The sequence below is a fragment of the Haliotis cracherodii genome, unplaced genomic scaffold (assembly GCF_022045235.1).
Source record: "Haliotis cracherodii isolate W230 unplaced genomic scaffold, xgHalCrac1.p SCAF_10, whole genome shotgun sequence".
NCBI classification, from domain to species: domain Eukaryota; kingdom Metazoa; phylum Mollusca; class Gastropoda; order Lepetellida; family Haliotidae; genus Haliotis; species Haliotis cracherodii.
In genome coordinates, this window is record NW_027266265.1 from 54468411 (window position 1) to 54486270 (window position 17860).

A 17860-nucleotide genomic window follows, 5' to 3' on the forward strand; every position below is an offset into this window, starting at 1 on the left:
GTGCAGATCAATGACATATAGACACAGATTCTGCAATAGCTACTTGATTAATAGGGTTAGACGCATTTCATTCGTCACACGTATCATTGAGACGATCAGGCAGATATCTGCTTACATTGCCCACACTGTAAGCATCTGTAGATTGCTGCATAGACACATCCAGCACACGCCAATATATCAACGCTGTACAGATTGCACCTTACGTTCACCATTCTTCTGCTCTTTGCTTGAATAAAGTCAACAAATATTCCTGCCCCAGTGGTTGTACAATCCCTTGAGGACGGTAGTGATGTTAAAGCTCAATAGCTGTTGTACGTAGAAGTGATTGTCCTTAACTCATCACCGTCCACCAACACACCATTGTTAGCATATGAGTGCAGAGTAAATACTCGCCAGTGGTGTGTGGGTGAAGCAGTGTGCGGAGATGGCCCTGAAGCGCTCGCCACCTATAGCTGTCTGTGCCTCTCAGCTCTGCTCATCGAGAGCTGACAATGGCTTCCTAGTCACGAGGATGATGGCTAATGCTAATAGAGAAAACGATTCCATAACAGTAAGAGCTGAGGTCGTAATGTGCCTATGTAAATACAAGTGTTTAGTTTTTATATATCTATTTGAGCATTTAATCTTATTTGTTTAGTTTTTATTTTTGTTGTCTCTTTGAACGAGTTTATTAATCATAGTTTAGGTTAGTTATATTTAGTACAGTCCTCGCTGGACATTTTTTATCACAGGCATAGGCAAAGTGTTAGCAGGATATACACAATTTCAATTTGAATGTCACTGTTTTGACATTGTTACATTACTGAGAATAGGATTACTATTCAATTGGATTTACTAATGTCGAGATGCAATATATGTTTCTATATATACGTACATACATACATACATACATACATACATACATACATACATACATACATACATGTAGATATGTATATATATTGTGGGTGTGCGTGCGTGCGTGCGTGCGTGTGTGTGTGTGTGTGTGTGTGTGTGTGTGTGTTTTACTAGCGTGAACCACATTCCTATAACGCAACATTGTCAAATGATACTACAAATCCTCCGTCAAGATCCACTATATTTATCGTACGTGAGAGTGTTAATCAATCAGTATAAATCATGACGGTATGAGAATCGTCGGCGTCGGTTTGACATGACTCTACATTCCTTGGGGCGCATTATTTCAGGAAAGGTCACGCGATGACCAAGGTCGTGTTTCACTGTTATCCATTACTGCTATAATTAGTCTAATTATCACTATAACCAGTGCTACATTCAATTGTCTCCCTTAACGTAGGCACTCAACTCATCGTAATTATTCACTCCTATGTCCGTGTGCTCATTTTAACTGTACTCCCCTAGGTAAATTAACTCACCATAACTATACACTCATAGGTAAATAAACTCATCATAACTATACACTCGTAGGTAAATAAACTCATAGTAACTGTACTGTCCTAGGTAAACAAACTCATCATAACTATAAACTCATAAGTATATAAACTCATCATAACTATACACTCCTAGATAAATAAATTCATCATAACTATACACTCCTAGGTAATTAAACTCATCACAAATATACACTCCTAGATAAATACGCCTTGGTAAATGACTTCATCATAACTATAAACTCCTAGGTAAATAAACTCATCATAACTATACACTCCCAGGTATATAAACTCATAGTAACTGTACTGTCCTAGGTAAACAAATTCATCATAACTATAAACTCATAGGTATATAAACTCATCATAACTATACACTGCTAGATAAATAAATTCATCATAACTATAAACTCATAGGTATATAAACACAACATAACTATACACTCCTAGATAAATAAGTTCATAACTATAAACTCCTAGGTAATCAAACTCATCATAACTATCCACTCCTTGGTAAATGACCTCATTATAACTATACACTCCAAGGTAAATAAACTCATTATAACTATACTCTCTTAGGTAAATAAACTCATCATAACTATACAGTCCTAGATAAATAAATTCATCATAACTATAAACTCCTAGGCAAATAAACTCATCATAACTATACACTCCTAGGCAAATAAACTCATCACAAGTATACACTCCTAGATAAATAAATTCATCATAACTAGAAACTCCTAGGTAAATAAACTCATCATAACTATACACTCCCAGGTAAATAAACTCGTCGTAACTCTACGCTCCTAGGTAAATAAACCTGGCGATAAAGGCCAATAGTGGTGACAACTGTATGAATGGATCACTGAAAATCAGTGACGAAACCAGGAGTTCGCTAAAAGGTTAAGGATGGCCTGCCCTTGCAACCGTCACTCAGACAATTTGCATAAAAAGTACGTGTTTGTTGTCTAACGCCTGCCTGTAAACTATCGAGCCCCAACCAAACAATCCAACGATGACCAGAAAATCCAGTGAAACGATAGCGCTTTTACTGATTGAACTTTTTACCGTTGGAAGTTATAACGATATGTTCTGAACACACAATGTCATTTAGAAAGTGGTCATATGTAAGAAATGTTATATTTGGGATAAAAACAAAAAGAAAAGAAAAGAATAAAAAGAAAAAAAGGAGATAGACGATATGTTCATTACGCCTGCTGCGTACAAGTACATAGATTCTACTGCTAACAAGTATATAGAAAATTATGGGGAGGGGCAGTTTTAATGGCTCGGTCCAAATTTCCTTTATAGTTGACTATAGTTGATAACTCATTTTGAGCTTATGATGAAACTAGGGGCCCAGAGTCCACCAGCAGAAACATCGACCCCCAAGTAAATGTAAAACCAATGTCAAGTACTTATCTCTAAATCTCTAAAACACAGGCATGGTCGTCTCCTGTGGTAGAGAAAGCACCATCTTAGTATTTTTGTGACTACTCTATATTCAACCCGGAGCATTGATAATACGTTATAATGCGCTTCACGAACAACATCCTTGCGCTGACTGACACAATGGCCTTAATTCTCCTTCCGATGGTCTGTACAAGAATGTGTTTTGAAGTTGTTGGGGGGTTTGTTTTGATGGATAACGGTTCAAATTGTCTTGGCTACCCTAACTCAATAACAACGCTTAACAATGACCTCGTGGGAATTGATCTAATATTCATATCTTTGGTCCCCCTCGCCTGGGTATTAGTTTCAGGAGGTGGAACAATCGACCTAATTGTTCAATTTATGTATTGATTTATTATATATTATTACAGCACAGCTGGCGCTCTTGTCCAATGATAGATCACTATTTTACCACGTGGGATAGATGTTGGTCCTGATGAATGTACTGCACATAAAACATAGAATTTTATATGACGAGGTATGAATTATCGCGATATGGATATCTTGTGTTTAAAAAAATCTATTAAACTGTTTAGATGATAGAGAGTTGGGTGCTTCAGTTCACAACTTTTGAGGTTCACACGAGCATATGAAGCTTTCAGAGAGCGTCTCATAAGAGTACAATGGGTGGTTTTCGCTTTTAATAACTAGAACTTTGCTAAGAGAATATTCCTTGTTTTGAAACTGTTAAACGTTTTGGTCAAATTCACTCCTATGCTAAGTTAAGTACAATACCCGAAGGAGTGCTTACATCTCGAGCAGTTCACATTAAAGCACGCGACTTATATATGAAATATTGGCTTTGGTAAAGAAGCATTGGATCTGAAATTATCTTGAACGGTAACGATCTCATCATGTTATGTTTGAAACTATAACTTATTTACAGTAAATTTATGTTACCAATGGGTTACGTTTAAGGAAAGACCTTTCACACGAGTTCCATGATATCATCCTGTTCTTAAGATTCTTCCTCTTGCATCCAATTGACTGCATTGATATGAGATATGTCACATGGCCACTGACTATAACATCGGGTGCATCTTTATTCATGAGGCACTAAGAATTAACAAGTCCCCAGTGATCAAGCAAACCAAGTCTTACTCATGGCCTATTGATACCACCTGTCTCTCTCTCTCTCCCTCTCTCTCTCTCTCTCTCTCTCCTCTCTCTTTCTCTCTCTCTCTCTCTCTCTCCTCTCTATTTTTTCCTATTCCTCACTCTCGTTCTCCCTCTGTCCTTCCTTTCTTTTAATCTTCATCTCGCCTTCTCCCCCCTCTCTCATTCCTTCCCCCCATCTCCCCCCTGTCTCTCCCGGTTAGATAATATCTATTTATACATTGACTTATGACAATGTCATTAATCGGTAATATGAATGTGTTAAACATGTCAATTTAATTAATGTCATATTAAAGAAACACGATAAGGGTAAATAACTTTATCACTTTTGCACACCGACAAATCGTTTTATAATGTTTAATGAGAAAATAGGTGATTTGGGATGTGGTAATTAAGTGGTTAAGTAAAGTAGTGAAAGGAGGCAATTACTGAAGTGGCAATATTCAAGGGCGGGTCATAAAAGTGACGTGGGATCCTAATTATCTGACTCATGTAATTAAGTGTTTCGGTTCAACAGTTTACATACATTGTATACGCTCGATGTACAGTTCCTGTTCATATCACAGACCACGATCCCCATTCCTGTATGTGGGGGCACGGGTGGCCCATTCGTCTAAGGCGCCGCGATTCGCTGTGAAGAGTTGCGTCCCTTGGACATGCCAGAAACATATGATTGTGGGTACGAATCCTGGTTTGCCCCGATTATGTTTCTAGGTTTGTTAGCACTATATCCGTGCTCGTGGGTTTCACCGAAGTGTTAAACGTCTGAGACCTGCATCACTTCGGGCTTTCCTCCTACATTAAGCTGACACGCCGTATTATAACTGGAATACTGTTAAAAGCGGCTTTAAATCCAAATCACTCACTCACTCACTTCCTGTATGTAGGGATCATGTGGCCCGAGACGCTTGAGTTCTTTAGCTTCCAGGAGTCGCTGGTTGTGGGTTTCCATCGGTTATGATCCTCGGTTATGATCCATCTTTGTGTTCGTGGCTTTCATCAAAGTGCAATACGTTATTTTGGGTGTCCATATAATTAAAAATTATTGGTCATCGTCATGTTGCTGAATCTACGTCTCGAGAACTATCCGTGTTCTTAGGAAGCATTGTCCGAAAGAAGTTGAATTTGATTGGATCAACAGAAACATATACTCATCGGACACCTCATTGGCTAAGTCTTTTCGACTTTGCAACATGCTGAGCTATTCGCGTTGTCATTGGCAACATGTGGAGATCTTCGCGTTGTCGACAATGTATTTTAAGACTTTTGGAAAACAATTCAGGATGATTCTCATATTCCATAGTGTTATTTATAAACTACCATTGCAGTTAATGTTATTGTCGGTTAGCACGCGCACCGGATAGAGTTCATCATATGCATATGAAGATGTATTAAGATTGTTTCCTGAACATGGTACCATGGTGTCCTGTTGCGTATCTTGGGATAAACAATTATTAAGATTACTGTACAATCTCGGAAGATTGTTTCGACTCAGTATATTCCACCATGGCAGAAAAGTCTCTAGCGTGTAGGCAGTTGCAGGCTGCACCTTTGTAGGGCAAAGGGTGGTCGATTGGACAGCAACAGGACAGCCTGCGTTTTGAGTAAGAGCAAAATGCCAATTGAGGGCTGGGTGCCGGTGTTGACATTGAATGGATTGATATAAGCTCCCTGTATTAGTGGGTGTGGGGTCACCATGGTCATGTTATGTAAATTGATGACCGCACCGACATTCAGAAGCTAATAATACACAACAAACATTTGCCTAACGTCAAGTGATGCTTAGTTTACCTTGCGTGGCATGTCATACTGCATTTGGCAATTGTAATGAATCCATATACTCACACACAAAAGAAACGCAAGTGGTTTTAAGCAAATAGGTAACAAACACGGAACCATAAATTGATACGAGTTTTAGCATGTAGTGAAGCCTGATGGTGTTATCAATATTTTTGGTTGCAGTTTGGAAGCCCCGAGTAAAAATGCAACATAAAAAACGAATCGCCAAAACGCACCATTTCAATGAATATGTGGGTATCATGCATGCATTTCTCGCGAAATCGAAAATGCACGAACTGTCACGAACTGTAATGGGTATAAAACTGTGGCCGATTCTTGGAGCTACCACTCCTTGGTCAAGAATGCCACGCCTAATTCAAATTCAGAGAAACCAGGCTATCGGACGTTTGGAAGCAAATGAGTCTGTCCAAGATGTTGCCCGTCATTTCAACGTTAACATAACCACAATTTACCGTCTTCTGCATCGATACAATGCTACACAGACCACAGATGACGTTCCTCACCACACCTCGACAAGATCGGTAGATTACCCGTCAACACCAGCGACATCCGTTCCTAACTGCAAGTGAAAGTGCTCGACAGACCATAGGAACACATAACCGACACTGTGATCCAACGTCTCCGTTCCAACAACCTCAGATGTCGCCGACCAGCACATCGTCCTGTTCTCCAACCACGGCATTGACAAGCACGACTTCAGTGGGCACAGGGTATCAAAATTGGCGTCATCGTGAGTGGAGGCGTGACATCTTCTCTGATGAAAGTCGCTTTTGTGTCTCCCATGCAGACGGAAGAGTCAGAATTTGGCGGCGTCGAGGTGATCGTTTCGCTGACAGAAACGTTGTGGAAAGGGATCCATGGGGTGGACCTTGCGTCATGATATAGGCAGGGATTGGACTTAATGCGAGACTTGGACCCATGTGCTTTCTGAATGTTGGTCAAGGTCGGGGACACGGGGTCACTGCTCAGCGGTATATCGACCAAGTGATCAAACCCCACGTTGTTCCATTTTTTGCACAACATCAACAACACATTTTCCAGCAGGACAACGCTCGTCCCCATGTTGCCAGAGCTACCATGGCCTTTCTGAAACAACACAACATCCGTGTTCTACAGTGGCCAACCCTCAGCCCTGAACTGAACCCCATCGAACGCTGGTGGGATGAGGTTCAAAGGCGTCTGCACAATGTGCGCCAAGTCCCTACAACTGCCGATGACCTACGCACAGCTGCTCTGGATGTGTGCAGGAGGATCCCTAGGGCCTTCACAAATCGTCTGATCCACTCAATGTACAGGAGATGTATGGCAGTGATCAATGCTAATGGTGGTCACACCAGGTATTGACTGACATTTTGGGTATTAACATCTGCCTTTTAATCCATTTAACTGTCTTCAGTCAAATTTTTGTCAATCTTGCCCTATTAGTATTTCTTCTCTTCACTGTTAAAAATAAATAACATGTATACTGCATACTCGACTTGCGTTTCTTTTGCGTGTGAGTATACATCTTGCGGGCATTTGGTCACGTAAGCAATCTACAAACAATAATATTAACAATGACAATAGCAGATAAATCACGTTACATGCACAACAGCATATATCGGTTTTAATATAAGGATATGATTGTGGGTATGATTCCGATCATATCTTAATGATGACGATGTAATCGGTTCCATATATAAACTAGAAAACGACTTCACTTTAGGACAGTTGTATAACCGTTCACTTACACGAGCAGGAAGGGATAGTGTTCACATACCAGGAAGGGGCAGTGTTAACATACACATAGATTAGCATTAACCTGTTCACATACATGGGACTACAATTGTTCATGTTCACGTATGTGCGCATTAACCTGTTCACAAACATGGGACTACAATTGTTCACGTGCACGTATATGCGCATTAACCTGTTCACATACATGGGACTACAGTTTTTTTCATGTACACGTATGTTTGCATTTACCTGTTCACAAACATGGGACTACAATTGTTCACGTGCACGTATATGCGCATTAACCTGTTCACAAACATGGGACTACAGTTTTTTTCATGTACACGTATGTTTGCATTTACCTGTTCACAAACATGGGACTACAATTGTTCACGTGCACGTATATGCGCATTAACCTTTCCACATACATGGGACTACAATTGTTCATGTTCACGTATGTGCGCATTAACCTGTTCACAAACATGGGACTACAATTGTTCACGTGCACGTATATGCGCATTAACCTGTTCACAAACATGGGACTACAATTGTTCACGTGCACGTATATGCGCATTAACCTGTTCACAAACATGGGACTACAATTGTTCACGTGCACGTATATGCGCATTAACCTGTTCACAAACATGGGACTACAATTGTTCACGTGCACGTATATGCGCATTAACCTGTTCACAAACATGGGACTACAATTGTTCACGTGCACGTATATGCGCATTAACCTGTCCACATACCTGTGACTATAATTGTTCATGTACACGTATATACACATTTACCTGTTCACATACATGGAACTAGAATATGTTCACGTTCATGTGAGTGTAAAGTAGAATTGCTGAAGCATGGTACATTGGGGTACAAATGTTCATGTAAATGACAATACAATTGTTCTCGGACATGAGAGTCACAATACACTTGTTCTCGTACATGGTAGCAAGTAAGACTCAGGTCAATTGTTCACGTACATGGGAATACACTTTTTCACTTACATGAGAAAAACACCGTGTTCACAAAACTTCAATGTGCTATAACAGTAAACGTTCATATTACGTTAACGAGTGTATTTGCCTTGCTTCACGTTTCATAGAGAAACGTTGTCATCGAAATAGAATTCCAAGTATGAGTAACAATAGAACTAAAAGCGACAAAACCTTTTCCATATTCATAAGAAATGTTAAAAACGGGGTCGATTGTACAATTCCGACTACATCATGAACAGTGGTTATAAATCACTCCCAAATAGTGATAAAACCAGGTGTTCGCGACATTGTGTTCCGTTCCAGTCTACTGTAGTGGACATGTACATGAGAATACAGATATTTTATGTTTGGAAGTTACTCTAAATAGGGCAACAGTAGTACACATGGGAGTAACGGAGCTAATAACTGTAAGGGTAACGGCAGGTAACTCTCTATAATACAGCCTGATTTCAACAGGTAAAATCATCAGAGAGCTTTACCACCTGTTTGATGTGGAAGCACTGACAGACATCAATACCCTGGGACAAACACGACTCTATGGAGATACTACTGCGCAGTGTACCGAGTTTCTTTTGATGATGCCATAAACATTTGCTAACTTTATCAAAATACCATGACCGTACGACAGTACATATTCATTATATGAATGCATATATTTCTTTTTATCCTTATATTGATATATTTCGTTCGAAATATGAACATTTATACCGCATGAACAAACACTATATATCACTTTTACATAATGTATATCCTTCCAAATTTTATCATCTATTTCCTAAATGTCTTAAGAAATAAACTCACCTTCATTTTTCACAGGCCCTTGAGGTTTGTCTTCCATGACTGTTGTCCTGTGCAGCTCCGGGTGTGTGTGACGTCTCAGCCAGTGAGAAGACAAGCCATAGACACAGCCACCACAAACCAAGTCTCGCGTGTATTATGAAAGCAGCTGTCAATTACGATATTTTCAAAGCTTATTTTCCATACGGCACGTCCGATTCGATCCAGAGTGTTCGTATTTACCCCGTTCCTCAACAAACGTCCAGTAGGAGCCTTGGAATTGTCGGGGGATACAGAAAACACCTCTTTACTGTCGTTACTCTTCGGACAGAATAAATTGGCCGTAATCGAAGTGCCAGTATGCTAATTTCTTAGTTGATGATGGAATAATGGACATGTCGCTTCATTGGTATGCCCAGTCTTGGAATCAACTGGCATCGGGATCATTTGGAGCTTTAGTTTGGAGTTAGGGGTATCAATTAGGTGATCTAGAACAGTAGAGAAGCCCCTGACAAGTGCTGTAACAATGTACTACAATGCTGTGTCTTCAGGCTGTGGGATGTAAGACGTAAGCCTCCTTGTATGACTTGATGATGGCCAGCCAGATGGCCAAGCCTTCCAATGTACTAGTTTCTCTGGTTAAGTGTGCCACAATGTTGATATTGGTCTACACTACTCATCTGGAGCTCTATTATGCCTACATGGCCATGTTGAGAGTCGGGCAGATATTGATACTATTGTATGGAGGGCATTTATCAAACTGAAGGGTAAAGTACCAATTATCATTATTTGCATCAGGCGTAGTGTGTATAGTGTGTATCATCTCCGTATATAAGCACTCTTGCTATATGTTCCAATATATGTGAAGAAGTGGGTCAAATATTTGAATTGAATATACTTTAATGGTGTGCCACTGCGTCGTGTTCTGAAAATTCTTTCCAAATTCTTTCGAAATGTTTACAGCTCTGATGTACATGTAATACCAACAATTGTACAGCTCTGATGTACACGTGATACCAACAATTGTACAGCTCTGATGTACATGTGATACTACCAATTGTACAGATCCGATGTACATGTGATACCACCGATTGTACAGCTCTGATTGTACAGATCCGATGTACATGTGATACCACCAATTGTACAGCTCTGATGTACATGTGATACCATCAATTGTGCAGCTCCGATGTACATGTGATACGAACAATTGTACAGCTCCGATGTACATGAAACACCAACAATTGTGCAGCTCTGATGCACATGTAATACCAACAATTATACAGTTTAGAAGTTCGTGTGATATCAACACTTATACAGCTCTGAAGTAAATGAAACACCAACAATTGTGCAGCTCTGATGTACATGTAGTACCAACAATTGTACAGCTCTGATGTACGTGTAATACCAACAATTGTGCAGCTCTGATGTAGATGTAATACCAACAATTGTACAGCTCTGATGTACGTGTAATACCAACAATTGTGCAGCTCTGGTGTAGATGTAATACCAACAATTGTACAGCTCTGATGTAGATGTAATACCAACAATTGTACAGCTCTGATGTAGATGTAATACCAACAATTGTACAGCTCTGATGTAGATGTAATACCAACAATTGTACAGCTCTGATGTACGTGTAATACCAACAATTGTGCAGCTCTGATGTACGTGTAATACCAATAATTGTGCAGCTCTGATGTAGATGTAATACCAACAATTGTACAGCTCTGATGTAGATGTAATACCAACAATTGTACAGCTCTGATGTAGATGTAATACCAACAATTGTACAGGTCTGATGTACGTGTAATACCAACAATTGTAAAGCTTTGATGTAGATGTAATACCAACAATTGTACAGGTCTGATGTAGATGTAATACCAACAATTGTACAGCTTTGATGTAGATGTAATACCAACAATTGTACAGCTCTGATGTAGATGTAATACCAACAATTGTACAGCTCTGATGTAGATGTAATACCAACAATTGTACAGGTCTGATGTACGTGTAATACCAACAATTGTACAGCTTTGATGTAGATGTAATACCAACAATTGTACAGGTCTGATGTACGTGTAATACCAACAACTGTACAGCTCTGATGTAAATTTAATACCAACAATTGTGCAGCTCTGATGTAAATGTGATACCACCAATTGTACAGCTCTGATGTACATGTAATACCAACAATTGTACACCTCTGATGTACTTGTAATACTAACAACTATACAGCTCTGTAACAAACCCTGTTAGTCAAGGTACTAAGGATATAGTATAGCTCAACTCATTGTCAAACGTACAGTGAACCATTTGTCTAACATGTTATCTGAAAGACTAACAGTTAATCTTCAATTATTACGTGCGAGTAAAAGGAGATGCTATTAGCCAACACAGAAATCAATAAGAGAGTACTTCCAATGCTAACAATATGATGCCGACACACGCACCCAAAGATATGCCCTGCCATCATCTGACCCAACTCGAGAACACGTGGTCCTGTGCACAGCGCACATGTCACAAATCATGTGAAGTTAAGCAATGTCGGTCATGAAGAACCCGACAAGGCTATTGGGGTTGCATACTCCCCAGGGATATATGAAAGAAAATCGAGAGCCAACTGATCCATTGACCTTGGTAATAATGTTAGCGCACTGAGCATGTACCAGATGTATGGAGGATAACGCAGTACACACAGTTCGTATTAATATTATCATCATCGTCAATAATGATAATAATAATAATAATAATTGTACAGCTCTGATATACATGTAATACCAACAATTGTACAGCGCTGATGTACATGTAATGCATATTAATATTATCATCATATTCAATAATAATAATAATAATAATAATAATAATAATTTTAAAAAAAGGTATTTTTCACATATATATATTTTTATGTATTACACAGTTATTCACAAAACGACGAAATGTTTTATTTTAGGAGAACGTGATGTAAACCTCTTGAATATAGGTACATGTATGTTTCAGATATATACATCAGGATGGTAGTCGGTTGCATCACAGCCATGATGCGGGTCCGGTGTGGCACAGATGTCAGGGGGTTCTATTTCAGGTTTAAGTGTTGCCCTACTGTGCGCCTGTAACATACAAATATCAAGCAAATGCAAAACACTAATTGCCCACAATGCAATACCCCATTCTGATTTTGTGGTGCTAATTACCCTGTCAACAAGGAACACGTGTTCCATTGGCCTTTCTAGTATCCAAAGTGTTCAGATAATTCAAACATCTGTGACGTCACACTATTGCTTGAATGATCCATTATTTGTTTCCGAATGGACAGTGGGTTGTCAGTTATTCATGACAAAATTAACTTGAACTCACACTTTATTAATGTACACTTGGAATAAATAAAGGTGTTTAACTTACTATATTTGAATGATTGATTTCAGTTGTTTTCGGAAAACGGGGAAAACCCGCATTATATCATCGTAGGACTCGAAACGTCGACATCAGCGACAGCATCACGTGATAAATTGGTGTGAGATTAACCACTATCTTTTTTCAAATATTTGTATAAGCTTTAGAGGCTCAGAAAATATTACGTAATAATGTGTGATTTACACTCTTTAAAAAATGAAACGCACAGCTAGAATGTAGTTCACTGAACCTGACTTAACAAAAGAATCGGTATATAAATTGGATATATGTTATTAGAAAATGTTGGTGGCCTGATGTTCGACAAACGGTGCATCAAAACGCATCCATTGTCGATTTACTGATCCTTAAATGGCATTGTTTTCACTCCTGTTAAAAAATGTCATGGAGGAAAACTGTAAAGCAAAATTCACGTGCAGGTTATGACATTCGTAACTCGTGGGAGTGGCTATAAAAAGGCAAGCATAAACCAATAATTTGTCATTCAATTGTCAACATTTTTCAAGTTCGAAAATGCCGCGACTCAGCGCTGCCAATCACAACATCGCCATAGGACGTATCCAAAGAGGGGAATCGCAGTCTTCTGTTGCACGCCACTTCAACGTCCACCACAACACAATTTGCCACCTTTGGGTCCGATACACACAGTTCAATTCCAGTGCAGACGATCCGAGAACCGGTCGACCAAGAGTAACCACCCCTTCACAGGATCGCTACATTTGACTGTTCCACCTACGTCATCGCAAAGCCACAGCTACGGAGACTGCAGGACGCACCTCTGGTCTGAGGAGGATATCGGACCAGACTGTCAGGAACCATCTTCGCGAGGCTGGAATCCGACCCAGAAGACCAGTTATCGTCCCCGTTTTGCAAGAGATCCATCGACAGCCACGCTTGCGTTGGTGCCATACGTTACAGCCTTGGAATTTGAGAAACTGGAGACGAGTGTGGTTTAGCGATGAATCACGATTTCTTCTTCACCGGCGAGATGTAAGACAACGTGTTTATTGTTGTCGAAATGAGCGTTTTGCCCCGTGTTCGATTCCCCAAATGGGTACAATTTGTGAAGCCCATTTCTGGTGTCGCCAGTCGTGGCGTAGATCCATACTCACTCACACAAGTACTCACACAGACTACAAAACATTCTGCAAACTAGACCGACTACATAAAGACAATGTTTCGTCGAAGTCTAAATATAGTGAAGAATATGTATTTGATGTTTGAGAAAATTCGGACGTGTTTTAAGTTAGAGAACATACCTGTAACTGTCGACACATTTTACAGATAATCTCCTTCACTAAAAGGAACATTAGTTAGAACAGTTACTGAGTGTGTGTGGTTTCATGTTGCAGTTAAGGTTATTACAGCCTGTAAAATTAATTATCTCTATTGTTCAAGGGGTAATTTTATGTTGGTTCCTCTTTGGGAAAGTGACATTCAGGCAATCACTCTGGTCAAGCTGTTAGCATCTTGTTTAGGGATCGTGGCAATCAGCCATTCACTCTGGTCAAACTGTAAACATCCTCTTTAGGACAGTGACATTCATCCATTCACTCTGGTCAAACTGTAAACATCCTCTTTGGGACAGTGACAATCAGCCAATCAAATGAATAAAAAAATAAATCAATTTTCAACCTGAAACATAACTGACCCCTTGAGTGTAACAAATGTTATATTTGGCGTAACACTTTCTCAATAAAGTACATATTCTAGTACTTTTGGGGGGTTGAACCCACACTGACCATTTTCTAAATGGCATTGTCTGTTCATAGCTTTCGGCCAATTTACAATTGTCAGAATGGTACACGACGTACGTGATCCGGACTACCAGTTGGCGGACTTTGCCTTTTGTCTAAGCCTCGGTTGCTGAGTGGGTCAGATCGCTGACTTTGTGTGCTGGCGATTAGGTGCCTCACTCTGACTGGGTGGGTTCGAATCCCGAATGGGACACAACCAAAAACAGTACGAGAATCTGTACTTTACTAAGAAAGTGTTATCCCAAAATATAACATTTGGTACATTTGACCACTTTCTAAATGCCATCGTGTATTCGCGTATACATCAGTGGAAGTTCAGGCACAACGGACAACTAGTTTTACGGCACTGATGTTAGGTACCGCTCCTCTAAAACACACTGCCAACAAGACGCTAGGTCTGATGCTTATTGTCCACCCTACTGCTTGACAGTTAGAATTCCAGGTTAGAATAGGTCCCCAGTTACACGTGCTTAATGTATTGAGCGTTCATGATCATGGTAGGCGATATGGTTGATTGCTTGAGATCGCACCTCAATCTGTGGTGTGGCTCATATCAATCACTGGTTTATCTGATCCAGACTCAATTATAAAAAAAAACGCCGCCTCAAAACTTTACAATTGCTGCCAATGGTCTGGTGTCGCGAAATTGTTTTCGGATACATAGTAATATCATATCAAAACCATAGCTATTGTCATAACCTGACAGAACAACATTACTCTGACGTTGACTAGAAGAATGACAAATGTTAGGTATTGATCTGAAGAACTATATAGCTCTGATATTCAAGAACAGAATATGTGTGATTATGAACTTACAAACCTTACTTGACAAACGGCATGGTTCTGATGTTAAGCCTTAGCACGGAATTGTTCTGATATCCGTTTGAAGAACCAGATAACACTTTTGTGAACTGGAAAACGGCATGGTTCTGAGGTGAGGTGAGGTGAGGTGAGGTGAGGTGAAATGGGGTTTAACGTCGCGTCCAAGATTATTGCACTTATATAGCGACGTGCATGCACGTGTATGTATGTGTGAGGCTGCTTGTACTAGTCCGGACTAATGCCGATTTATAGTGCTAGCTCACTGAGATCCCATGCCGCAGTTTAACATGAATACCCCACTCAGACACAGTATACTGACTCCGAGCCGACCAGTCCTTGTTTTAGATCCTTAATGCCGAGCGCCAAGCAGGGTAACAACAAGTACCATATTTTAACGTCTTTTGGTATGACGCGGCCGGGGATCGAACCCCGGACCTTCCGCTCTCCGGGCGGACGCTCTACCACTAGACCACGGAGGCGGTCTCATAGTTCTGATGTTAAGCTGGGAACGGTATAGCTCTGGTGTTAACCTGACTAAAAGCACAGATCTGATTATAAACCGAAGATCATGTTTATTACTATTATTGTATATCATACCCACTGCAGAAAACACGACTAAATCTAAGCCCATTAGCGAAATCGACTATATCATAAGCATTAGTGTAAACGCCGTGATATGACTAGACACTATTCAAAGCGGCCTCAAACACGAGTCGCGAACGCCTGTGTATAGGAACTATCGCTACATTCCGTCTGCGTTACCCTGACAGGTAAAATGTGAGTGACTGCGTGGAGAAAAGAAATGTGTTTATCGAGAACCTCGTAACTGTATCCAGTCACGGCAGTAATATAGGTATTTGTGACCCGAAGTGCATATGAAAACGCAAACATGATAAGGCAATATCATTACACGAAGACAAACTAAATAAAGGTAATGTTTCAACAAACAGATCACAGAACACCAACCAAGGCTGTATCGTGTCATCATTAAGTGCCTGGACAATCCACTACTTTCATTAAAGGCTTTTAAACTGCCCCTATACACAGAGAACCACAAGGGATTTGCCGATAAAGGTAAGGTGCAGTCTCCGTAACTACTCACATGTAAACTAAATGTTACTACTCAGTAAACACGAACAGCGCAGTGACATTTACCAGACGTTTATTGATTATTATTATTATTACAAAAAAGGCAAAAAATTAATTCGTCATAGTAATTAATCTCCAATTATACACTAAGTACCAATGCCACGCTGGAACGATCACGATCTGAAATGTAATGTACCAATGCTATAATGCTAACGGTTGTTAAAACAGAAGACATGTTCTCATAAATCTACATGATTTATATTATAAGTTTGCGTGATGAAACACGACATTGACAGCTGATTTCAGCTTAAAACACAGCGTTGTTCTAAAGCATGGGGAGAAGTGGCCCGAGAAGGTAATTAAGTATGTGAATGAAGTGAAGGTTTCTTACCAGGTCCTGCAGTCACAACGGGATTGGGTAATGACTTAATGCGGCGTTTTATCCTAACTAGCAGCACAAAGTCAGCGTGGTATTAATTGCTGCATCGTGGCAGGTCTCTAGTTTGAAGCGGAGGGCGGGGAGAGGGGCACCCTGGCATTACACTGTTTACATACTCACGGTGACCTATATCAGTCTGACAACATAATCACTCTGTTCCTTTGTCGACATTCAATTCAGTTTAAGAGCTAAATGTAATGCGTTGTGTCTTCCGTTATAAGCACGAGGGCATTTTTGTTTGCAAAAGTCCCATATTAAAATTAGTTCCATACTTTTGATGTTGAAAAAATGTAAAACACCGGCATTTCAATATTTCGATTGTCTGAACTAAATGTGCGGGCGACTGTTTATCCTCAATGTTCACAAACTAATGGTTAACCTTGATATCACGAATAACGCGATTAGAGGAATGTAATGAGGGTAGCTGGTTGTCCCAGAGTTTTACACGACAACGTCTTTGGGGGATTTTTCGTCACATCACTACGTCTTGATGTCCCCAGTCGCTTTGTAGGGCGGTACAGTTGAAAGCCTTTGTTCCAAGGACGTACAAGATGGCTAACCTGGTCCCAGGGGCGTGTATGTCTTGTTGTGCATATCTCAAGGACATGCCTGTTCGAAGAATGTCCCCAAGAACGTACCAGACTGCTGCCAATGTCCCAAGGGCCTATCAGATCGCTGACAATGTTCCAAGGGCCTATCAGATCGCTGACAATGTCCCAGGGGCCTATCAGGTCGCTGACAATGTCCCAGGGGCTTATCAGATCGCTGACAATGTCCCAGGGGCCTATCAGATCGCTGACAATGTCCCAAGGGCTTATCAGATCGCTGACAATGTCCCAGAGTCCTATCAGATCGCTGACAATGTCCCAAAGGCCTATCAGTTCATCAGATCACTGACAATGTCCCAAGGGCCTATCAGCATCAGACAATCCAGTGATTGATATTAGGGACAACGATCCAAGCCGTAGGGATACGATGACACGCAACCAACTAAGTAACTTTGCCTGACCACCCGATCCATTAAGTTTCATCTTACGACCAGCATGGGTGGCTGGGGATCTATTCTTACCCTGAATTCTATGGGTTTTATGGCCCAGGGCG